Here is an 8,898-nt window from a genome sequence, read left to right on the forward strand (position 1 = left end):
GCAAAGCATGTAAACATCACATGTATGGCATGGTAGGGGCCTCAAAACCCAAGACTAACCTAAACATTTACACTATAGCTATACAAAGCATGAGTGATATGGCCATGGAAGCCTAAAACAGTCCAAGAACACCTCAAAATAAGAACAAAATCATGCTGGAGCAAAGCCAAAATATACTAGGATGATGAGTCAAAGCATCATGCACATAAAGCTAGTAAGCAAGATTTGTTCTACAAGTATATAAAGCATGCAAAATAAGACCAAACCAGCAAAAGATAGAGTCATGACATGCCAAATGATGACCAAATATATGCTGAAATGGACTGAACATAAGCTAGGATGACATGCTAAAGCAAGAAGCATATAAAGCTAGTTTATGAGATTTACACTACAAGTGTATTGCACATGCATGGAGTGACAAAACCAACCCAAAATAAATCTAAGGCATAGTAAAACATCACCAAAAACCTACTGAAATGGACTCAACACAAGCTAAGCAAACATGCTACTTTGATGAGCTACAAATGGGATTACACTATACATACAAGATGCATGCAAAAGGTGACCAAACCAGCTATGGACAGAGCCAAGGAAGGTCCTAAAAGTCACAGAAAAGGGCCTGAACCAAGCCTCAAAAATACATAGAGGCATGCTCCTTTGGAAGGCCAAAAATGCAAGCAGACAAAAACCAAAAGAGAGGGGGCCATCCCCTCTGATTCGAGGCCTCAAAATCACATGCCTACCATTGAAAATCCATTAGATTTCAGTGGTTAGAAGGCCAAACTAAGGCTAGCTCAGAGGCCTTAAGGCATGGCTTAAAACAAGACCAAACAAGGCCAATAAGAGGGTTGAAGACCCTCAACAGCAAAAAGACCTAAAACAAACTTCAAAAGCACTCAAATACAAGACTTTTTTCAGTTGAAAGAAAGGCCTAAAGAAATATGCAAGGATGGCCAAAATGAGGTACAAAAAAGTGCTAAAAAGGGGAAGAAACTCACCCTTGAAGATCAACTTCGAAACCAGAAACTTCAGGGGGTAAAACCTCACTTTCAGAGCTCAAGAAGTCCTCTCAAGAACCTCAACCCAAAGATGGTGGTGTATCTCTATGTGTTGTAGTGTAAAAGTGCAAGGAAAGTGGACTTCAAGACACAAATGAACAACAATATAGAGGGAGAGAGAGATATTTCTTCTCAAAAAAGATAAACCTCTAGTAAGGAGAGAGGCTCTCTCCTTATATAGAAGAAAAGAAATGCAAAGCTTCTTCAAGAAGCTTGGCAAGAGCTTCATCCCTCTATACACGTGTATGGAGGGCAGATAAAAGGATTCCAGCCGGCTCAAAAGATCTAGAGTGAAACCTGCTGAGACAGAGGTGTTGCCAGCCATCGGGGATGGTCGGCAGTGGCTCATTGATGGCCGGCAGGCTCAATCAATGGCCGACAGCAACAAAGAGGGGGCTGGCAGGCCCAAAAAGGGGCTGACAATGCACCAAGAAGCACATTCTGAAAGGACCAAGTCATGGCCCAAGAATAGGGCAGAAAGGATATAGGGTTTGGAAAGCTCGAACCTGTGACGTTCCGCTGCAAAAGTCGAATACCCGACGAGCAATCGAACTTGTGTCCGGATGTACCTGCAAGCACAACCGAGTCTTGAGGACGGTCAAAAATGGGGTGTCTACAGGTAGGTGTAAATAGATGCGTTTAAGTTGTTTTTACTTTGATCTTCCTTTGTTGAGTCGTATTTTATACTTTGGTCAGTCGTGGGCTCAATACCCAACTAAAAAAATAAATCATTTTTGTGCTCAAAGTGCCATGTTGTGTCACTCAACATGATGTGCAAAATAGAATTCTTTCTTTCAAAAGCTAAGGGTCCAACCCCAATTAAAATAGGGAAAGTGGCAAAACAAGGACCTATCTGAAACTACATAGGTTCTAGACTATAGAGCAAAAAAGAAAAAAGAAATTTGGAGCATTTGAGTGTGTTTCAACTTTAGAAAATTCTGAGATTGCATTCCGGATGCACCTTCTTAGGCCTTATCATTTCTCCGAAGTATGAGTGTACCTTGACCTCAAGCTTAAGCCTGGTTCAAGCTAGAATGGTGATTAAAAGTGCTCTCCTCGAACACAATTTCCGCACCAAAGGTGTCTTGGCTGTGTTTGCAATGAGTTCCTAGAAGACCAACTGTGACGGTGGAAACTAGAGTTTGAATGGCGACGGCTAGAGCACTGGTTTGGAATTTTCGAGGCTAAAGTCTGGTTCAAATACCCAGGGGTGTATCCTCAGCTTGAAATCTATATGGCAGCCCCATAGGTTGAGGTAGCATGTATGCACCTTAATTCTGGATACTAAGCCAACCTAGTCTGTCACCCCATTGGAGAATAGGGAAAGTTGAGAATATAATCAGGAAGAAAAGTGGCATCCATGGCTTTTACATCCAGATGTTACCCCTTGTTAGCATCGAGGACCTTTGAACTGTGAGCTGAAGGTAAGAGTTCGAAAAACACAAGAGGGAGATTCCCGTCCGAATAGAGTGGTTCATCACCATTCGCCCCATGAGGTGCATTCTAAAGCACCACTTTGTTCGTTTATTGCATTCTCTAAACATCATTCACTACATTGCTCGTCACATGTATCATATTATTGTACTTATTGCATTTATTTGCATCTTGCGTTATCTTGTATCATTTATCCTTTTACGCTGAACAACGTTTAGGATCATTGTCCCCCAGGACTTTTCTGAGGATGCGTGAGATGTGTTCCCGAGAGGTTTTTTATCTCAGGGTGTGCGGAAGCATGACCCCGAGCGGTTTTTCTTCTTCTCTTCTCACATTTTCAGCGTGATTAGAGTATTTCAGGGTGTGCAGAAGTACGGCCCTGAGCGGTTTTTCTCCTTCTCTTATCATGTTTTCAGCCTAATTAGGGTATCTCAGGGTGTGCAGAAGCACAACCCTGAGCGGTTTTTCTCTTTCTCTTCTCACATTTTCAGTGTGATTAGAGTATCTCAGGATGTGCAGAAGCACGACTCGGAGCGGTTTTTCTCTTTCTCTTCTCACATTTTCAGTGTGATTAGAGTATCTCAGGGTGTGCAGAAGCATGACCCGGAGCAGTTTTTCTCTTTCTCTTCTCACATTTTCAGCGTGATTAGAGTATCTCAAGGTGTGCGGAAGCATGACCCTGAGTAGTTTTTCTCTTTCTCTTCTCACATTTTTAGCGTGATTAGAGTATCTCAATGTGTGCAGGAGCACGACCCTGAGCGGTTTTCTCTTTCTTTTCTTACATTTTCAGTGTGATTAGTGTATCTCAGGGTGTGCGGAAGCCTGACCCTAAACGGTTTTTCTCTTTCTCTTCTCACATTTTCAGTGTGATTAGAGTATCTCAAGATGTGTGGAAGAATGACCCTGAACGGTTTTTCTCTTTCTCTTCTCACTTTTTCAGAGTGATTAGAGTATCTTTTGGTGTGCAGAAGCGCGATCCTGAGCAGTTTTTCTTTTTCTTTTCTCACGTTTTCAGCGTGATTAGAGTGAGTCTTTCCTTCTTTTACGTGAAACGTGTTTGGAATTGAATTTTGCTTACTCATTTCCGTGCGAGGCACGATTATGTTTATTTTGATTTGACCTTGAGGCTTTTCATTCATATGCTGTCATCTTGACTATCGCTCGTTATATTGTCTTGCTTGCTCATGGATTTTCAAAACTAGCTTTGTGAGGTGTGTAAGTCCAACTTTCAACAGTATTCTTTGTACATATCATTTGCATTCTACCCATGAACTATGCTGGTTTGATTCCTTGCAAAGGGATACGTAGGCAACCTTTGGGTTCAACCAACTGTATCTGCATTTTGTTTGTTTACCCAAGTCTTACAGCCTTGTCAAAATGGGTCATTTTCGGGCTTTGACATTCACTCACATCATTTCATGACTTCGAGCTCTGTCAAAGAGGGGCCACTGTAGACACCCCATTTTTAACGCCCTTAAGACTTGGGCTCTTCAAGTTGAACACTCGATAATGAAAAGTAATGCTGTACAATTATTCAAGTTCTTTAGCAAAAGGTTTTGATTTTTGAGCTTCTAATCCCAACCTTACACTCCAATTTAGCCAAACTATTTTAAACCTTAAAACCCTCTTTTTCAAAATATTTTTCCAAATGTTTCTACGATATTCCGAGGCTCGAATTTCGTTTAAAATATTACACTTTTTGGTAAGCCGAGTAAGGACAAAATGGAAATAAATGAAAGGGAGGTGAACTCTTTGAAAAATATTTTAGAAAATCTTATTTATAGGTTTGGAGTTGGAGGAAATAGGAGAGGATGAGAGAAAACTAGTTGGGGAAAAAGTTAGGCATCAAAACGTTAAGAAAGAAATGAGCAGCTTTCACTAAATTAGGCATATCTCTTTGTATATTTATAATTTAGATGTGAGGCCACCACCGTTGGAAATTAGACTTCCGGAGTTTCAATTCATACTCAAGAATCACCTAAAATCGAGTCCAGATGAGAAAGATATGTCCATTTGAAGTCGGGCTTGAGTACAGCCTTTTGTCTACAAGTAGCAGGCCAGCCACTTTTAGTGGTAGACCGGCCAGCTATTCAGAAATTTGGCCATTTTAACTAGCCAGGCGGCCATGTGTCCCAGCATGCCAGGTTTTGATGGCCAATCGTCCCTTACCCAGTTGGCCATCTATGTTTCCCGGTAAAACAGATAATTGCTGCCAGCTGTCCCCCCATGTGCATGCACTGCACCAGCTAGCTCAATATAGATATTTCTGAGATATCAACCAGTTGTTCTATATATAGAGAGCCATACCTTATGTTTTTAGGTTAGAAAAATTTGTGAAGAACCAAATTCTTGAAAATATCTCTTTTCCTCTATCTTGCAACCTATACACACCCTACATATACTCCCTAAACCAAATTTTTAGGGCTCCTTGCTGAGGTTTTTGAGTTTAAATTTCATCACTTGAGGGTGAGAACTTGCTGGTTTGTGAATCAAAGTGTTACTTCTCTTCAAGAGGTATAACTTCTAGCTTCTTTACACTACTTCTTCCCTATCTTTACTTGTTGATTTTACACTATTTTATCCTGTTTTTATGGGCTGAAACTTGTGGCTTAAAGCTATCAAAGGTAGAGGGGTTAACCACCCTTTTTTGAACCTTATTTTCCAAGCTTTTGCCCTTGTGTTTCCCATCTATTTTTCAACTTTTTCCTATTGTTTTTCAGAGTTTTCCAGAGGCTAAAAAAGTGGTTTTGAGGTTAAAAAAGTGGTTTTGAGGTTCAAAAAGTGAAAGGGTTAGCCACCCCTCCTTAGGCTTGCTTACTAGTTTCATTTCTCCATTATTGTAGTTCACTTTTTCTAGCTTTTCCATGATAATTTGAGCACAGTTTTACTTGTTTTTAGGACTGCTTTAAGGTGTTTATTTCATTTATGCTTTGGATAGTATGCTTGTAGTGTTGTAGTCCTCATAGGTTTGGTGGCTTAGGCCTTAGACACCAACTTATTTGAGTTTATAGCCTTTATTTTCATAGCTTTCATACCTATGTTCACACTTTGCATAATCACCTCTGCAATCTCTTTCATTTCTTGGTTTTCTTTGTTTGAGAGTCGTTTCAAGTGACTGTTGTTTAAGCTTGAGAAAGAGACCCTTCCATGCTTAATGGTTTAATCTCTTCGGAGGTTCATTACCAAGGAATTACATCTCTTTCATGCTAAAAACAACTTCTTGTTTGACACTTCTCTCCGTTTAGTGGACTTAATTCTCATTTTTGGGCTAAAATAACTAAATAATGGAAAGGTAATTAAAATAGGCTAATCAAATGGGATTAAAAGAGGCAACAAAATAATAAAATCAAGTCAGGTTCAATCGAACGTTAATTGAACCCATTGAGTCTTGAGACATTTCATACTCTTAAGTGATAATAATGGCTCAAGATTCAAGGTCTACCACTTCTCTTGATCAATTCCATGATTGAGAGGATCAATTCCATAATAGGGAGGAGGTTTTGTTGGTCTTCTATTATCATTTATTGAAACTTTACCCCTCGAGTCATAGATCATCACGCATTAAGTTTGCATTGATTGATGATTAGCGAACCGAGTCTACCCCTTCTTTGATCAGTTTGATGATAAGGAGAGGTTGAGTGGACGAACATCCCTTGAAAATACTCTGTTTCATATCTATTACAGGAGGGCAATGGCAAAAACTAGTGGCCGGCTGGCCACCTCACAGTATGGCCGACCACTTTTCAAGGTCGGCCGGCCACCTCATTTTAGACCAGCAATGCCATTTTCATAGCAGAACTAAACAGAGGCTGGGGTAAAAACAGTTCAATTTTCTAACTGCAAAATAGAAATATTTTGGCAGCCAAACAGAGGGCATTTTTGGGTGGAAATTTGCATTGATGTATGAACAATTCTTTGTTCCTCGTGGTCCGTTAAATTATGCTAATAGTAGTATGTTGTACCCAATTTGGGGATGCTGCTGCGCAGTCCCCGCAACAGCATCTGTTGTCCGGCAAAATTGACCTATTTCGAGGCCTATTTTGATAATCCAAATCGTTCACATTTTAGAATACATCAAAGTAGAACATGCTTGCAAAAAATTAAGTTAATCGGATATCGTTTTCCCATTCATCTACTCACATTTGTATCTACAAAAATAAATAATAATTGTGATTTAAAGTATTAAAATGAATACAAGTGTGAATAGATGAATGGGTAAATGATATCCGATTAACTTGATTTTTTGTAAGCATGTTCTACTTGATGTATTCTACAATGTGAACGGTTTGGATTATCAAAATGGACCACAAAATGGGTCAATATTGCTGCACAACAGATGCTGCTGCACAGCAGCATCCCAATCCCTGTTGCACCTAGATTAATTAGGTCATTTGAACTTATAATAGCTTAGTTAATTAATTTCGTATTGTAATTAATTAATTAGATTCAATCAATTTGTAAATAATTTAGTGTAGCTAGTTACTTTGGCAGTTATTTTGGCGTTGTAATAGTCAGTTTAAATTAGGACATTTATTCGGACCCTCTTGCATGAGGGAAAAATTATAATATTATGTATGTCTTTCAACCCCATTTCTTTCTCTCTTTTATTTATCCGCTTATAAAGGTAGCATCATGTTTTATATTTTTCATATCATTATCATGCTTGCCATATCCATTTTTACATACATTTGGCTCGGCACATCTTTCTAACCTTGTGGTTGTTTAGATAGCTTTTGATAACGTTTACGTTTTTTTGTTTATGTTTACAAATTTTTTATAAACTGGCTTTTGTTCATTTTTAGAAAAACATAAACTACAAACGCGTTTGGTTTGAACAAAATATTTGAAAAATTTTAAAAACATAAAGTAAAAAATATGTTTGTTTAGGCCTAAAATATTTATATTTATATTTTATTATTTATGACAATGGGATCATACACATTATAATTGAAAAAAATTTAATTAAAAAAATTATTTGAAAGAAGAATAATTGAAAAAAAATATATTTGAAAAATATTATTTAAAAAAAATTAATTGAAAGAAAAAATTATTGAAAAAAAAATTGTTAGTCAAATTTTTAAATTTCTGTTTAAAAACCAACTTAAACTCATTTTTTTGAGTTTATGTTTATTTTTTTCTTAAATTTACAAACTGAAACAACCATTTATAAACAAAAAAAAAAAATTATCAAATAAGTTTTTATGATAGTTTTTAAAATTTTTGTGGATATAAATGGAAAACTGAAAACGAAATGGTTACCAAACATGCCTTTATTATCCAAAAAATGTGCTTAACTATATATCAAATAGATTCACATGTCATACAAGTAGCCGAGCCTCTTAATTGCATGTTGTCTATGTTGCATTAGTCATTTTATATCGTTAGGATCATGCACTTTTTTCTAACTATTTTTCCTCTTTTGACTTACCTCGGTCGAGTACTAGATGAGCACTTTCGCTTTAGCATATTGCATTCGTGTGATTGTTGACATATCAAGCATGATTACCATGAGGCGAAGTGCTTAGTTGATACATCTATTTAAATGCCTATGGATGAAGGCTAATTGCTTAAGTTTGGATGATTTGCTTAAGTGTACATATGAGATCATTTTTTCAAGTAGTACATATTCAAACAACTTTCAGAACACATATAAAATCAAAGGTTCCAACTTTTGTCAATTAGTCTATACTTGTGTGCATCACATAGTAAGAATAACCTAAATAATCGGAACAAGAGCATATACTAAACATAAGAACTACATCATGATTAGTAGAGGTCGATCTTTAATCAAGTGAGTGGGGTGCTCAATCCATGATCTTCCCTTCTCATACCTAAGTTTCCGAATTAAGACACTTTGGTGATGATAGACATGTGGCTGTTGGCACGAGTCACGAGTTTTCTAAATTTTTCAAAATATTTAGGTGGCAACTTTGAAATCTGACAATGCAGTTCATTTTTGGCATTTTTGATTCAAAATCAATTTTCTAAAAGAATTGTCAGATTTGGACTCATTTGTGTTTATCTATTTCACATTACACTTGTGAAATCAAATTCAGAACCATGGGAGTCCGAACTGTAGAGCTATCGTATCCGAAAGGAGCACAAAAAGCAAGCTACACAAGATTACTCAACAAGTGTGTGGAAAGGAGGGTTGAGTGGTATGTGTACAATGATTATGAGTGAGGGCTATAATTGTAAATTTTAGTGTGTGAATTGAGAAAATTAATTAATAATCAAATTAATAAGTGTATATACTGAGAGAAGATGTGCACTAAGGTAGTTAAGTGTGTGGAAATAGAATATTTTCAAAATTCACTTTACGCCATTGTGATTTGAGCTTGGAGCACTTTACCCCCGTATGGTTCAACTATAGCTAGATTGTCCTTTTGTGATTTTAGATTGATTT

This window comes from Camellia sinensis, chromosome 13 (genome assembly GCF_055761805.1).
Source record: "Camellia sinensis isolate YWXY chromosome 13, ASM5576180v1, whole genome shotgun sequence".
NCBI classification, from domain to species: domain Eukaryota; kingdom Viridiplantae; phylum Streptophyta; class Magnoliopsida; order Ericales; family Theaceae; genus Camellia; species Camellia sinensis.